Below are 17,522 nucleotides of genomic sequence, written 5' to 3' on the forward strand. Positions count from 1 at the left end.
CAGAGCGACTTGCAGAGGGCCATTGGCCGATCTGTGGCCTGGCTCCCCTTGCTGTCTGCACCATCTCCAGCAGGCCCTGAGGCTCGTGCCTCAGTCTCCTCCATACGAGGGGAGAGTCAGCTACAGACACACAGGAGTGGATCATTCTAAAAGAGTGCCTGGTGGAAAGCAAATGCCTGGTAAAATTCACCATTATGATTGGCTGTCATCCCAGTCCCACACTAGGTCATGCCTCCTCCTCTTCCATGGGCAGAAGGCTAAGCAGGAGCTGGGCCCAGAGGTAGGATAGCTATGGGTCTGTGTGGAGGGCCCGTCCATCCCAGACAGGGTGTGGGCTGTGTGGGGGCCCCAACAGGCAGGGCTTTGCAGTGACTGAGGAGCTCAGAATTTCATCTGGGGGTGAAAGGAGCAGGTGAGAGCTTGAATCAGGGCTTTCAAAGCCTGGGGTGAAGGAACAACCACAGGTGCGGGAAGCATCAGATGCTCCAGGGCGAGCCTGCCAAGTGGGCTAGGTCACTGCTCTCAGGGCCTGGGACCCTGAACTCCAGGCCTCTACAAGGCAGATTTCTTAGGGATAGAAGGGTAAGCAGTGGGGTGAAGAACACTCACAGTTCAGAAGCTAAGAAACAGGCAGGCCCTTTGAGACCCTTCCCAGGCCTCTCACCTGACAGGTGGGGAAACAGAGCAGAGTCAAACTTAGGGGCAGGGTGGTGTCCCAAGCCCTTCACTATGGGCAAGTGGAGAGCCCCGGGCCCCCACAGAGCCCACCTATGCATGGAAGACTCAGACCTCCACTCTGACCCCGCTGCTCTCAAGTCTGTTTGATTCACAAATGCCATGGGGCCTCTGAGAATGTGGGGGGTTAGTGGTCCTGGGGGTGAGTGATTTGCTGGGTGGGGACAGCTGGGGCTGAGCCTTGTCTCTTGGGACAGCAGGAAAACACATCTTTTACCTGCTGTCACTGACCTTCTGAGAGTCTTTGGTCAAACCCTCATTCTCTCCAGGCACAGAGTCCTGCCCTGAACCAAGGGCTGTGGGCCAAATCCCTGAGGTCACTGCCAGCTCAGAATCCTGTGGGCAGGAGTCAGGTCACGAAGATGGCAGAGTAGAAGGTAACAGCCTTCTCGTCCCCACAAAAACACAAATATAGAAAGCTGTGCATGAACCAAAATGGTCCCAGAAGGGCTCAGGGACCCATTGAAAAATCTGCAGCAACCCAGTGGAGAAAAAAAAAAAAGGAGAATATTACACAGAAAGGATCACCAGTGAGACTGGCACATCTGAGATGCCAGGAGAAGGCTAGGAACAAAGAAGAAAGATGAGGCCATTGGTATGAGTCACAGAGTGGGTGCCACCATGGTCTCCAGTGGTCTGCTCCACAGAGGATACTGCCATCTCTTGCTACTGAGGTTACCAGCAGCTGTTCCTGCCGGGGAACCCCAGAGAGGGAGATGCAGCTGTAAACCTCCTCCCCGCACCCAAAGAGCAGCCACTGGTGTGCTGCTTCAGGCAAGGAGCTACCACCTCTCCCAACTTTGCGTGTGCCTCTTACCCACAAGCCACAGCCACTCCATGAGTGCACATACTCCAGACTCAGCTCTGTGGCTGCACTGCACTCACTTAGAACTCAGACTGCCTAGCCATTGCCATAGTGAGCTATTTCACACACTAGGCCCTGGAGACAAGGTGTCTCCCCATGTGCTTGCACTGTGGTCACCACTCAGCAAAGAAAAGCCCGAGATCTGATGGCTTCACTGCTGAATTCTGCCAAATATGTAAAGAAAAATGAATACTAATCCTTCTCAAACTCTTCGAAAAAATAGAAGGGAAGGGAATATCTCTACACACATTTTATGAGGTCAGCATTACTCTGATATCAAAGCCAGAGAAGGGCACTACAAGAAAATAAATTTACAGGCTAATATCTCTGATAAACATTCTAAAAAAAATACTGAAAAATCTAATTCAACAGCAGATTAAAAGGATCACCCACCATGAGCAAGTGGGATTTATCCCTGGGATGCAAGGATAGTTTAGCATTTATAAATCAATAAATATAATACATCACATTAACAGAATGAAGAACAAAAACCATATCTCAACAGATGCATAAAAGACACTCAACAAAATCCAACATCCTTTCATGATAAAAAAAAAAAAAAAAAACCTCTCAACATATTGGGTATAGAAGGTGATATGGTTTGGCTGTGTCCCCACCCAAATCTCATCTTGAACTGTAGCTCCCATAATTCCCTCATGTTGTGGGAGGGACCCAGTGGAAGGTAACTGAATCATGGGGGTGGTATCCCGCATACTGTTCTTGTGGTAGTGGATAAGTCCCACAAGACCTGATGGTTTTATAAGGGGAAACCCTTTTCACTTGGCTCTCTCATTCTCTCTCTTGCTGCTGCCATGTAAGATGTGCCTTTCACCTTCTGCCATGATTTTGAGGCCTTCCCAGCCACGTGGAACTGTGAGTCCATTAAACCTCATTTTCCTTATAAATTACCCAGTCTCGGGTGTGTCTTTATTAGCAGCATGAAAACGAACTCATACAGAAGGTACGTACCTCAACACAATAAAGGCCATATACATCAATCCCAAAGCTAATATTATATGCAACTGTGAAAAGTTGAAATATTTTCCTTTATAATCAGGAACAAGAAAGGGATGCCCACTCTCACCACTTCTATTCAACGTAATACTAGAAGTCCTAGTCAGAGCAATAAGGAAAGAGAGAGAAATAAAAGACATCCAAGATGGAAGGGAAGAAGTAAAATTGTCTCTGCAGACATGTTCTTCTATATAGAAAACCTTCAAGAATTCACCAAAAAAGTCACTAAACCAATACACAAATTCAGTAAAGTGGCAGGAGGCAACAATCGACATATAAAAATCAGTAGTATTTCCATACACTGGTAACAAACCATCTGGAAAAAATCAAGAAAATAATCCCATTTACAATAGCTACAAAAATACTAAAATACTTAGAAATAAACTTAAGCAGGTGAAAGATCTGTGTACTAGTCCGTTTTCACACTGCTGTAAATAAATGCCCGAGACTGGGTAATCTATAAACAAAAGAGGTTTAATTGGCTCATAGTTCCACAGGGATAGGCAGGCCTCAGGAAACTTACAATCATAGTGGAAGGCGAAGTGGAAGCAGGCACCTTCTTCACAGCACGACAGGAGAGAGGAGAGCAGGAGAAACTGCTACTTATAAAACCATCAGGTCTCATGAGAACTCACTCACTCTCATGATGACAGCATGGGGGAAACCACCCCCATGATCCAATCATCTCCCACCAGGTTCCTCCCTCAACACTGGGAGATTACAATTTGGATCACACAGAGCCAAGCCATATCACTCTGTACACTGAAAACTATACAATATTGATGAAGGAAACTGAAGAAGACACAAAGAAAAGGAATGATAGCTCTTGTTCATAAATTGGAAGACTTAATCCCATTAAAATGTTTATACTATCCAAAGCAATCTGCAGGTTCAATGCCTTGCCATATTAAAATTCCAATGTCATTTTTCACACTAAGAGAAAAAATAATCCTAAAATCTGTATGGAACCACAGAAAAAAACCAAATGGCCAAAGTAAGCTTGACCAAAAAGAACAAATACAGAGGCATCGCACTACCTCATTTAAAAATCTGCTACAAAGCTATAGTAATTAAAACAGCATAGTACTGGCACACACAAAAAGATACATAGACGAGTGGAACAAAATGAAGAGCCTAGAAATAAATCCACATAGTTACAGTCAATTCATTTTCAGCAAAGATGTTAAGAATCACAATGGGGAAATAACAGTCTCTTCAACAAAGGGTGTTGGGAAGACTGGATATCCACATGCAGAAGAAGGAAATTAGAGCCTCATCTCCCAGCATATCTAAAAATTTTCTGGATTAGTGATATGCAGTATGATACTCCCTCATGACACAGGCCAGTGACAGAGAGCTGTAGCTTCCAGTCAGCTACGCAATCGCGAGGTTAAATAACCAATACTCTACTGGGTACTGTGTTGCCAGCATTTGGAGGGTAATAATGAAAAGAGGAAACAAACCGTGCTGTCAGAATTTGGTGTCTTCCAGTGGAACACTTGTGCCTGCTAATCCATTGACAAGTGTGGATGCCCCAGTACCTTCCCCCAGCTTGTCTCGAGCCCCAACAGGAGAGAGAGAAATGGATGATCCTGTGGCTGTAGCATCCCTACCATGCAGCAATTGATTGTAGTTCCGCGCCTCCCATACTCTTCAGGCCCACTGCGCTTACAGCTGTGAACGTTCATTGAGGAGCCGTACAACCATTCTGTTTATCACTTTCAGCACAGCCTTCAATAAATTACATGAAATGTGGAATGCTTTCCTATAAAATGGGCTATGGGCCAATGTGAGTGTTTGGAATGTGTTTAAGGCAGACTAGGCTAACCTGTGAGGTTTGGTAGGTTAGGTGTATTAAATGCATTTTTTATTTACGGCATTTTCAACTTATAATATTTTCAACTCTCGACTTACGACCAGGATGTAGTCCCATTGTAAGCCAAAGAGCATCCGTATAGCAAAACATCATGTTGAACACCATAAACATGCAATTTGTATCAGGCAATCAAAAATAATACATAAATAAATAAACAAATAAGGGAATCCTCCAGGAGGGCCGATGACTCCTGGCAGTAAGGGACCTTGGGCAGGCTGCCCTCCTCTTTAGGCCTCAGTCTACCCACCCTTGGGTGAATTAGTCTAGTTCCCCCTGGCTGATGGGTTGGTCCCTGCCATGGCTGGAAGGAGATGGTAAGAAGCCCCTGGATGAGGCAGATGCTTGCCTCAAATTTACTCTCTGGCCAACTGCCAAACAGAGCTGCTGGGGGACCCACCCAGGGCCTGTTCCCACCTCCAAATAACTGCAAACCTAGCTTGCCTGGCCCGCAGTGGGGTGGGGTGGCCAGACACTAGGATGGGATTCTTGCTTCTCAAGAGACTCGGTGCCTTACCCCTCACTTTCCTCATCTGTACAATGGGTTGACACTGGGATTTCAGCATCACCGTGAGCATGGTATGCAAGCACCATCCGCGGGCTGGACACCCACCCAAGGCGCCCCTAGGGCTCCCAGGAAACAAACAAAGGAATGCAAGCACCAGCTCCACACCCACGTGCAGCTGGCACCCAAAGGTTACTGACTCCATCCTCACCCTGGTCAGCCAGTCGGAGCTCAGGGCTGGGTAGGACAGCCTCACTCCCAGAGCACGGGGCTCCCTGGCCTGGGCCAGGCCTCATCCATTCCAGCAGCCACCTGGCCTCAAGGTTGCCCAGCCTCCAGAGCGCCGTCTCTCCACTTTCTCTGAGTCATTGTGTGATTTTGGTAGTTGCTTCTCCCAGAGCTGATGGTGGAGCTGCTGATTCCCCATGGCGGCCGCATGGCTGTCCAGACCATCTCCTCTGTGAGAAAGCAGAGACGGTTGTTTCACTGGTCCTGGGCCACATATCCCGGAATTGACAGTGTCATAGCCTCCCACCTGCTCTGCCATTCCCCGGGCCTTTCTCAGGTCTTGGAGATAGGACGGTGTGCCCAGAGAGGCCCATGCACTCAGGACCTGCCAGGCTGTCCCGCCAGGGTCAATGTCACATTTGCCCAGCCCAGTGGGGAAAGGTACATTGGTCTTCCAGAAATAAAGAATCCTGGAAAACCAGAGATTCGCAGGTGCGTGCTGGGTGCTCTTGAGGCTGAGGAATGAGACGCTTCGGAACAAATATTCTTCCAAAGGCTCCTCTCCTACTTTGCTGAGATCCTCATGACGGATTTGAGGATCAGGGAAGGGGACGAGGGAATGGCGTGCACTGGGCCCCCACTCCTGTCGGGAATGTCACCTGCACTTAGTCCTTGCCAAGTAGGAGGAGGGTCGATGCTACAGCCCATTTTACAGATGAAGAAATGGAGGCTCACAGATGGGAAGTGAATGGCAGCTGGTCTGAGAGAGAGCCAGGCATCACCTAATATGAGCTTGGGAGGTGAGGCTGATTCCCTGCTTGGGGCCAGGGGCTGGGAACCACCCTTTTTTGACCTAAGAACCCTGCAGGACCTCAGGCCATGATAAATTCTCTTGCTCTGCTCATCCCACACCTGAAGAGCGGCTTGAGCAAAGACTTGGAGTTGGGAAGGACCCTGTTTGTTCTGGGACTAGCACAGAGATGAGATCAGCTGGAGTGACGCGGAGGATCCTAAGCGCTGGGAGCCTGTGTAGCCATGGGAATCGGGATGTTTTCAGAAGCCACCTGGCTGTGCAAGAGGAAGGTGACAAGGCAGGTCAGAAGAGAAGCTGCAGCAGCGGGGACAGAGCTGTGGATGGGAGGAGGGGCCTGGGTGTGCCGCAGAGAAAATGGCTCCTGTAGGTGGGGGACCAAGGGTCTCCAGTGCAGCCGTGACCAGTAAGAGGAGGCCAGGGAAGGTGCTGGTGGGGACCTTGATGACAGTGGTGTCGGTAGAGTGCGGGGGGTGACAATGGCCTGGTGGGAAGACAGGGGACCAGAGACCTAGGCCCTCCTCCAGAGGTGGCAGGAGGAGGACCTGGGGTCAGTGGCGGGCTTAGGAGACAGGGGCTGGGTGTGCTCAGGGCTGTGAGGGAGGCTCCAGTCCCAGTTCCCATTTCTCAGATAAGGACAATGAGGCCCAAACCCAGGGCCAGAGAGGAGGCCGTGCACCCTCAGGTGTCAGACCTGTGGCTGAGGCCCTTTTCCGGACCCTTTCGTAGGAAGGCAGGGGCTGCCGCCTTTCCCTCTGCTCTAACAGGTCTGGAGTGGGGCCTGGAATGAGCGTTTCTAAGAAGTTCCCAGCAGGCAACCACTTTGGGTAGAACACACACACACACACACACACACACACACACACACAAACACAGACACACAAACACACACACACAGATAGATGGAGACACAGAGAGAGGTGGAGAAAGAGAGGAACAGGCACAGAGGGAGACAGAGGACACCTCGATGAACATTGCGCCGCTGGTGCCTCTGCTGGTACCTGTTTTTGGCCTGGCTGTGAATCAGGGGAGTGACGGGAAGCAGGAGGGCTGGGGACACCAGGTGCCGCCGCGTCAGGGCCTGGGACTGGTGTGGAGAGCAGGCACCCCCACGCCACATCCCAGGGCCTAGTTTTCCTGACCCGGGATGGTCGGGTGCAGGTGCCCAGGCCTCCATGGCTGCAGGGGACATTGGCTGGTGGGGGACAAGCAGGGATGCTCCGTGCCACCTGCAGTGCTCGGGCCAGCTGCTGGGTGGCCGAGGACATGCTCTTGGCAGGCCCAGAAAGGGCGTTTTGTGGCGCTGGCTCACTCTGCTCCCATGAGAGACCCCGTTGGGCCCAGCAGCCTCAGGGCCACCAGGGCAGGGCAGTTTTCCCAGGGGAGCCGGTTACACCGCCCTCCCACCTCTGTCACCAGGTCTGTGGATGCACGGTGGACAGGTGCCCAGCAGAGCAGGGGGAGCTCTGCCCCAGGGCTTCTGGGCCTCAGCCTGGGGACACTTTCCCAGGCTGACCCTGGTGGCCCAGGGCCCTGTGTGTGGGCAGCAGAGACCCCAGCCCACCCTGGGGAAGGGCGCAGTCCTGTCTCCCGTGTGGCCCAGTGGCCCCTCTTGGTGCCTATAATTGGCAGGGCCACAAAGAGGGTTTTGTTGACCCCTCGACGAGGGCAGGCACATGGAGGGTGGGGGCGGTGGCCCCTTTCATCTTCCAGGCCCCTAATTACCCCTTTCTCTGGCCTGGACCAAGATGCCTTTAAATAGCAACAGTCAAGGGGCCCAGGGGGGCTGACGGGGGCTGAGGGACGCGGGACCTCTGAGGCTGCTCACAAAGGAGTGAACATTCGCTCTTGGGGATGAAAGAGCTGGGACCCAAAAATAGACTGAGAGGTTCCGGCCTCACCTCGTGGCCCGGGACACCCTGAGCCTCCTCTCTGAGTGTGAGGCCCCTCCGCGCCCCCACCCTTCCTCAGGCAGGCGTTGACCTGGGGACATTCTAGAAAAGCCTGCTTGGCCCCAGGGCAGTGGCAGCTGTGCAGTGGGCGTCAGCCAGTGAGGCCCCCCCTCCTTGCCCTTGCCCTTGCCCTTTCCCTTGCCTCTGCTGTTTCCTAGGCCTGGACCGCCTCCTTCCTTCCCCTTCCTCCTTCACCGAGGAGCCCGTCTTTGTCTTTCCAGGGCTGGCTCTGATGCCACCTGCCCCAGCCTTCCCTCACCACCCAGGCTGAGCTGGGGTTGGGGCCTCTCCTTCCCCCTGCCCGGGGGCCATGCCCTGATGTCTGTCACTGTCTCCCACCAGCCCAGCACTCCTGGATGGCAGGGCTGTTGTCTTTGAGCTCTTGGCCCCAGAACGGTGCCTGGCACTCAGAGAGGGAAGAAGGGGAATGAAGGAAACCCCAACTCTAAACCCAACCCCCTCGCCCCAGCCTCACTTTTCTCTTTCTCTCTATGCCAGGCCCTCCCCAGGTCTGCCCCCTCTTCCTCGGCCCTGTCTGTGCCCTGCGCCCCAGCCTCACTTTTCTCTTTCTCTCTATGCCAGGCCCTCCCCAGGTCTGCCCCCTCTTCCTCGGCCCTGTCTGTGCCCTGCGCCCCAGCCTCACTTTTCTCTTTCTCTCTATGCCAGCCCCTCCCCAGGTCTGCCCCCTCTTCCTCGGCCCTGTCTGTGCCCTGCGCCCCAGCCTCACTTTTCTCTTTCTCTCTATGCCAGCCCCTCCCCAGGTCTGCCCCCTCTTCCTCGGCCCTGTCTGTGCCCTGCGCCCCAGCCTCACTTTTCTCTTTCTCTCTATGCCAGGCCCTCCCCAGGTCTGCCCCCTCTTCCTCGGCCCTGTCTGTGCCCTGCGCCCCAGCCTCACTTTTCTCTTTCTCTCTATGCCAGCCCCTCCCCAGGTCTGCCCCCTTTTCCTCAGCCCTGTCTGTGCCCCCCACCTTCAATATGTGCTGTGGAGTCCCCACCCTTGGGGATGGGGACACTTCCAGGGCTCGTGGGGGCCCATTCTGGAGCTTGCCATAGTGTCCACTGTGGCTGTGACGGAGGTGACCTCCAGGGAAACCCACCCCTACAGGCCTGTGCCCCTCACAATGCTTCCGCAAGGATGGCAGGCTGCGGCCGAGTCCCCTCAGGTTCCTCTTCAGGGAGCAGGGAGAGCATGTGGACAGGGACAGGGCCTTTCAGGACTGTAGGGGCCCCAGGAACTGCCTGGGAACACGGCCTGGAGGGAGGGCCCCCGGGCGTTTGTGCCTTGAAGTGGCACAGTCCCTGTGGCCCATGCACGCCCGCATGCTTAGAGGATGTGCAGGCACCGGACATGCCCCACGCTGGGTTCTGAGGCCGCAACAGTAAAGCGGGCACCGTCCCTGCCTTGGTGGGCTCTGGGGCTAGTGGATCCAGCTGACAGTGCAGGCAGCTGTGGCCCCCTCAGGGTGGCGCAGGGACCTGGCGATAGGGTAAGGAAAGTTCTGAGGCCCTGGAGGGACAGGCCAGGAAGCAAGAAGGATGTGGAGCATGCAGGGGCCTGCTGGGGCCTGCGGGCCCAGGTGGGTGGGCAAGGGGGGCAGCTCCACTTGCCCATGAGGATGGTGTGTTGACAGAGATGAGGTGGGTGGGGCTGCAGGCCCCTGAAAGCAGGCATTGAGCCAAGTAGAGGTGGTAGCTATCCACTGACACCCTCCAGCCCCCTTGGGACAGACTCCTGCCAGAAGCTGGATTTGGGGAGCTGGGAGCAGGGCCGTGCCTCAGCCTCCTGCGGGCTTCAGTGGTCCTGGAGATTGATCTGGTGGGAACAGATAAATCCAGGGCAGAAGCTCAGAGCTGGGAGGATGGGGCCACCATCTCCTCCATCCTTGGCATCACCAGTGGTGGCAGAATAAACGCCCCCCAACCATGTCCACACCCTAGTCCCCGGGACCTGGGCATGTGCCACCTCATGTGTGAAAATAGACTCTCCAGATGGAGCTCACAGTCAAGCCCCTGAGATGGGAGGTCATCCTGGGTCATCCGGGTGGGCCGCATGTAATCACCAGGGTCCTTATGAGAGAGACAGAGGTCAGAGGAGGAGACATGACGGGGGAGGCAGAGGTCTGAGGGATGAGACCACTGGCCAAGGAGCACAGGCGTCCTCTAGAAGCTGAAGAAGGCAAGGAAAGGGATTCTCCCCTGCGGCCTCCGGGAGGAACCAGCCCTGCCCGCACCTGGAACGTAGCCCAGGGAGAGCCATTTTGGACATCCTACCTCAGAAGTGTAAGATAATAAATCTGTGTTGTTTTAAGTCACTAAGTTTGTGGCAATTTGTTACGGCAGCCACAGGAAAGTCACCAATCATCCCTCAGACCCACCCACGCCTTTCCAGGACACCAGACTCCCTGTGCTGGTCCCCAGGTGAAGCCACCTGCACAGCCACTCTCGAAGGCCAGAGCTTTAGTCTCCCCATGGCCAGGCCCAAACTCCCCGCTTCTGATGATGGGGCCATTATCCCCTGCAGGACAGCTCTGGAAGAGCCTTCGGCACCTCTCCTGGCAGCTCCTGGCAGGGCTCCGCCCACGGGGGCTGGAGGGTGTCGGTGGATGACTGAGGTCTCCAGCGCAGCAACAGCGCCTGTGCCTGCCGACCATATTCTTAAGGCCATTAATCACAGGAGAGGTGCTGACAGTGTCTTGGGCCCCTTTCAAGCCCTAAACCACCAAAAGCCAAACAGCACTGGCCTCCAGATTCCACCCTGAGGTCAGGCTGCCACTGCTGCCTGGAGTCCCCAGGTCCCGGAGGCCAGCTCCACCAGGAACCTCGGTGAGAGCCTTCCCAGGCAGACCCAGACACGTTCTGGGTCTGGCCACTGTGCTTTCCAGGAGGACTGGAGCCTGGCCATTGGCTTCCTTCTGGAGCTCTGGCCTCCAGCTGTAATACTCAAGGGAAATTCAAAGAGAATCCCCCAGAGAGGTCCTTGGGGAATAAACTTGGCCCCAATTGCATTTGAGGCAGAGCAGCAAATTTGGGAGGAGACAGTCGGGATCCAGGAAGGCCCCGCTTCAATTGGCCTCCTAAGAGGACAGAGCCTCTGACTGGACCCCGGCGTCTGTTTCTGCAGGTAAGACATCTGCCAGGTTGTAGGAGGCTTCATCCTGGGGTGTGGAGTCTGGGATCAGTGCCAGACTGGGGAGCTGCAGGCCACGTCACCCAGCACCCCCTGGGCAGTTCCCAGGGTGTTCTGGGATCGGCCTCTTCCTCAGCCCTCCTGACTGCTGGGCAGGGCCATGCACCTCCTTCTCCATCTCTCCACGGTTTGGGGCTCAGTGGAGAAAGCGTGGTTGGGGTGGGGAGGTCGGACAGGCTGCGTTCCAGTCCTGGTTCCCCCATGCTCAGGAGCTCATCATCCACCTCTCTCACAACATCCTTCCCAAACACCAGACTGCAGCCAACATCCAGCTTTGCTGCCCGGAGCCCCTGGTCCCCCTTCAGGGCCCCGGACACACTTGCCATGCCTCGTCCCCCATCCATCGTCCCCACTGGATTGTGTTCCCATGGCTGGGCATGGCTCACAGTCCCTGCTGAATAGTCAGGGTCCAGCATCACCTTCCACACTGGGTCCCTTCCCTTTCCTGCTCAATCTGTCCTCATTTCCTTCTGCATTCAGGATAAACCCAGATCTGGTGTCCAGGCCCACCCAAGCACCCTGCAGCTGCTCCATCCCACACCTCCTCCTGTTGTCATCCTGTGGCCACCCGGCCTCCCATCCAGTCCAGAGCCAGCCGCCTCCCCGTCTCAGGCCTTTGTCCCCTCTGTCCCTCCTGCTGGAACTGCGTTCCCCAAGTTCTCCTTCCAAGGCGGCCCCAGTCTCCTTCTGCATCTCGTTCTGACTCAGCTGAAGCACAGCTCCTGCAGGAGGCTCTGCCCACAGAGTGCTTGCGCAGGTGCGCCGCTGGCTTCGCTCATGGCACACTGACCTCTTTTGCAACAACATGGATGGAACTGGAAGCCATTATCTTAAGTGAAATATAGCAGACGCAGAGGGTCAAAGACCGCATGTTCTCACTTATAAGTGGGAGCTAAACAATGCGTACGCATGGATGCAGGGCGTGGAGTGAGAGGCACTGGAGACTTGGAAGGGTGGGAGGGGGATGCGGGACGAGAAACTGCTTAATGGGTACAAGTGTATACTGCTTAGGTGATGGCTACACTAACGGCACAGACCTCACCACCGTGCAACGTTAAAGGAATGCCCTGGACCCCTAAATCTATTTTTTGAAGTGTAATGGCCTTTTGTGTCTTCTGGTTCCCCTATGTGGTCCCTCCCTGGAGAGAATATCACTCTCAAGGGAAGAAATGTCCCAGTTTGCTCCCGCCCATCTCCTCGGTGCCCGGTGCCCCTGGGTGGAAGGCAGGTGCCCAGGCAGCATTAGCGGAATGGGGGACCAAGGAGGAAGAGCCAGTGAGTGGGCGGACATGGAGTCCCCCAGCTAGGGACCCTACAAACACCTTTGGGGAAAATCACTGACCGGCCTCGGCTGCAGGCAACCAGGGTCTTTCAGCAAATTAAAATAGTTACCAAATTCACTCAAATCAGGACCTGAGCTGTCTAGAGTAGAGAGTACAGCTAATTCGGTGGATAGGTGGAAAAACTAAGGTCATTTCCCTGATGTAGCAACAGTCCCTAGGGGAGAGGAGGGGGCCAGCCTCTGCCTCCAGGGCCTGTTTCACTGTTAGGGCGCTGTCCCCTCTCATCCCAGGGCTGCAGGAGGCCATGAAGGAGGTGAGAGAGGCAGAGGTGTGGTCATGGTTTCCCTCCTTGCTCTCAGCACTCAGTGGCTCCTTAAGCTGTTGTTGGGGGTGGGGGTGTCTGGAGGTTTTGTTATTGCACAGCAGTCGGTCAGCTCCAGGGTTCTATGGAATGGATTTCAGAGCTGCTTCCTGGGATCACAAACTCTTTGGAGTTCAAGGGTGCAGAGGCATCTAACATGTGGGAACCCTATGGACTTGCAAGATCTTCTTTTCTCAGCAAAGGAGCACAGCAGCGGAAGACACGGGTGGGATGAGAAATTGCAGCAGTTGAGCACACGCTCACAGTGGCCCTGCCGGTCTGCACAGGCAGCTCAGCTGCTCCAGGACCCAGTTCTATCTACCACTCACGGACACTGAGTGACCCTCAAGCCCCCCTCCCTTCCTGCTCCAAGCACTCCATGCTCAGTGCTCTTGCAGCGCTGGTGGAATTGAAGTCACATTTTCAGAAGAGTCACGGATTCTGATGCTGAGGACTGGGGCTTTATGTCTGTGCTGCTGCCACCATTGTGCACAAACCTCCGGATCCCAAACCTCTCAGGACAGGCTTGCGGCACCGTCTGACCTGACCGTGAACAGCATCAGCTCCTCGCCCACCTGCCCTCCAGGAGCGGGGAATTCACAGGCCTGGAACGCTCCAGAGCTCTGCGTCTCAGGCAAGACTTCCGATACTCTCCAGCTTTGTCGGGCTCCTTTTTTCCCACCAGACTGCACAAAAGGAAGCTGAATCTGGCATGCCACCCACCACCCTGGGCCTCCAGCAAGCTCAGCCTCCTGAGGCCAGAGATGGGACTTGTTGGGGGAGAGGGGCCAGAAGGCTCGACTCTCCAGGATCCAGTTCTGTCTGTCACTTGCAATCTGACCTTGGGCAAACCCCTGCTCTCTGAGTCCTGGTTCCGCTGTCAGATAAGCTGGGATGATGTTCATCTCCAAGTGGTTGTAAGGGTTAGATGAGGGCATGGACATGTTTTACAAATTGGGAAGGAATAGAAAAATGATTATTATGGTTGTCCTTGTAAGTGACTGCTTCTCAAAAGCACACAGAGGCTACCTTAAGAGATTTATTTTCCTTCCCTTTTATTTTGTGCATGACTTTGGAGGACTGAAAATATTCAGAGCCAGAAGGATCTGGGGAGGTTATTAAGCCTGAACTAAAGCCTTGACAGGTTGTGGTTCTAAAATTGCCAGCCAGTGAACAGGCCCGCTCTCCCTCCCTCCCCCTTTCTCCCTATCTTCATGCATACCTCCCTGCATTCATATAATCACCCATCCATTCGTTCATCCACCCATGTGTCCATCATCCATCCATCTGTCCATCATCCATCCATCCAACTCTCCATGTGTCCATCCATCCACTCACCCATTCATCTGCTTCTCTCTCCCTCCATCATTCCATTCATCCATTTTCCTTCCATATATCCACGTATTCTTCCATCCATCCATCCATCCATCCAACCATCCATCCATCCATCCATCCATCCATCCACTTTTCCACCCATCCATCCACTTTTCCACCCATCCATCCATGCATCCATCCATCCATCCATCCATGCACCCATCCATCCATCTCTCCATGTGTCCATCCATCCACCCACCCATTCATTTGCTTCTTTCTCCCTCCATCATTCCATTCATCCATTTTCCTTCCACATATCTGTATGTTCTCCCATCCTTCCATCCACTTTTCTATTCATCCATCCATCCATCCATCCATCCATCCATCCATCCATCCACCCATCCATCCATCTCTCCATGTGTCCATCCATCCACCCACCCATTCATCTGCTTCTTTCTCCCTCTGTCATTCCATTCATCCGTTTCTCCTTCCATATATCTATATATTCCTCCATCTGTCAATCCACTTTTCCATACATCCTTATGCCCATCCATCCATCCATTCATCTCCCCATTTATCCACCTCCCTCCATCTCTCCTTCCAGCACTCACAAACACTGCCTTCATGTTTGGCACAGGGAACCCAGACTTAGATCCATCCCCCACTGGAGCCTGGACAGCCATAGGACATAGGCCTCAACTAAATGTGAAATTTCAGAATGGGGAGTGGGTGTGGGGGAACCCACAGGGGTTCAGAGAGGAACTTTAGCACTAGCCAGGGAAAGGCTATGGTCCTAGAAGAGTTAACTCCACTCTTCTTGCAGCTACCCAAAGAGCTAGAGAATCTGAGCATGTCCCTCCTCCCCCATCCCTGGCCCACCTTGGCATCTTTCTGCTCTGCCGAGGCGAAAGCCGCCTTCACTCTGCAATTTAATCCCAGTTCCCATAGCTCTGCAAGTTTCCTAGACTCGAAGACAAAGATAAAAACATCATAATAACCACAGTGAGACAAAAAATAATAATCCCAGTGCTGAAAAAAATGAGATGCTGTCGCTTACATCTTGATAAACTGTAAAATTTATCTTCTTGTGCCGATCGTCCCTTCTCTATTTCATTTACAGTGGATTTTTAATAAAAAAAAGTTGATAAAAATCAAAGCAACATAATCAAAATAGAAAAGTTTGACATTTATAGATGTTGTTTATTACTATAGTGTTTTAAAGTATTAAAAAGGCACACCAAAATTAGTTTCTTATCAAATGTCAAATTTTCATCAAGTTCTCGCCTACAAACTATTTCAACTTTGTTCTTTGGAACAGAGTTGAGTGTCTCCATGAGCATGTGGGGGAGAGTCCCTGAAGACTTGCAGTGTTGTTTCTCCCCGCATCATCACTCCACTAAAAGAATTAACACGACGTGTTGTCTTCCTAATAAGCTTTAAGAAGGAGTTTGCTTTTCTTGTTCTTTTTCCCCTGCTTTAGGGGCAGATGTGTTGCTGTTTGTGTATCTTATACACTAGAAGGAAACTGCAATGGTGGAAAGGTCTCCTGACCTTGGCCCAGTCCAGAACTGTCCCAAATGACCCCATCTTGACTCGGAACGAGCCCATCCCTTCCGCATGTACAGCTGTGCAAAGAAAGACGCTGTCTCCGTGGAGCCAACAGCAGCCCTGGGCGGTACCAGGGGCAGGGTCTCAGGTTGGAGTTTAATTGCTTGGAACAGAGATCAGCTTTAATCAGCTTGAGCAACGAGGGAGGAGGCCCTAGAAAAAGACCAGGCCCGGGGGGCACAGTGAACATGGGGTGTCTGGGAGCCAAGAGCGAGCCCCAGGAGCGTGAAGACAGTCGGGCGTGGCCAGGATGTGACGGGGCTGGGCTTTCCCTTCTTAGAGATGACAGCTGGATCGCCAGGAGGGGCCAGCTCCAAGGCAGGAAGCCAGGGCTGCCATCCTTCTCGAACATATCCATGGACACCGTGAAGGTGTGGTCAGGGGCAGAGCTGGACAGTTGGAGGAGCTAGGGTTTGCATCCATCGTGTACCACTCCACATGTGTCCTGACCAGATCACTTTCCCGGCTGAGTCTTAGTTTCCCAATTACCCGAACTCCCTCGGCCTCAGTTTTCTCATCTGTCAAATGAACAGAATGATTCTCTTGCCTGAAAGGGGAGCAGGCACTGGGTATTCATTCTTCCTGCACCTCGGATCTCCTCTAGTTTGGGGATCTGCGAGCCCGTGGTTGAGCGGGATACGAACTCAGGCTCCTGCCCCCAAAGGAGTCTTTCTCCTCCTCCCCCCACCTCCTGCTTCCCTGTCCTGCTCGGCAGGCAGCCTCCGGTTGCAGAGGTGAGTCCTGCTTTTCTCCCTCCCACACCGTGCTTTCCCTTAACTCCCCAGCCCCAGGGAGAGGCAGCATTCTACATTTCAGAACCTTCTGAAGGGGGTTGTGTCCTTCTTCCAGAGCTAACTCTCTTGAGAGTGCTCTGAGCTGGACAGCTGGTGGGTGGAAGACAGGCAAGACAGCGATGCCAAGAGACACAGCATTTCCAGATGATTAGAGGAAAAGAAGCAAAGGATGTTGCTCGTCTCAGAAAAATCTGTGCAAACAGCCGTCAGGGAAATAGCTTCCCATGAAAGTCCCACGAATGAAAAACAAGAGGAACGAGGCGTCCACTGATCCCAGAATAGACAGGAGGAGCATGGCAGAGACAATTAGGATCTATTAGCCCTGCCCCTCTTCCAAACAGCCACCGGGGGACAGCCTGTGCTGGGCCCAAGAACACAGCGATGGCCAGACCGGCCCTGACCCTGCGTGACCATCCCGTGCGGCTCAGGGAGACAGTACTCAAACCTCAGGGGAGCGGCAGGTGCGTGACATCCAGGAGGGAAAGCCATGCACTGCGGAGGTTTAAAGGAGGCAGGAATAAACTCTGTGACTTTGGGTTTAGAAAACACACTGTATTCAGAGACAGCCAGAGATGATTTATAACATGCCATATTAGGGAACTTATAATAGCATCTAACAAGCAAAACCTCCGCATTTCAGTGGCTTCATGTAACACCGTTAATTCTTGCTTCCTGAACAGCTCCATGTGGTGCTTCTGGTGGGCAGGTGGCCCTCCTCCTGGCTGACTCAGGGACCCCTGTGGCTCTGCTGTTCAGGGAGAGTCAGAGCCCTCTGTGTGCAGCTGGCAAAGGAGGAAAGTGGCCAGGGGGATGACCCAGCCCTATCTCAGAAACCTCAGCCCGGAAGTGGTCCACTTCCCTTCCACTCACAGTCTTTTTGAGAACAAGCTTGTGCCTGTGCCTGGAAGCGAGGAGGGCTGGAACTGGGGCCCTGCTGGGAAGCCCTGTATCTGCAGAACTCTGTCCCATGGGGGCCGGGGGCACAGATTTTT

The sequence above is a fragment of the Pan troglodytes genome, chromosome 15, assembly GCF_028858775.2.
Source record: "Pan troglodytes isolate AG18354 chromosome 15, NHGRI_mPanTro3-v2.0_pri, whole genome shotgun sequence".
In the NCBI taxonomy this organism is placed as follows: Eukaryota; Metazoa; Chordata; class Mammalia; order Primates; family Hominidae; genus Pan; species Pan troglodytes.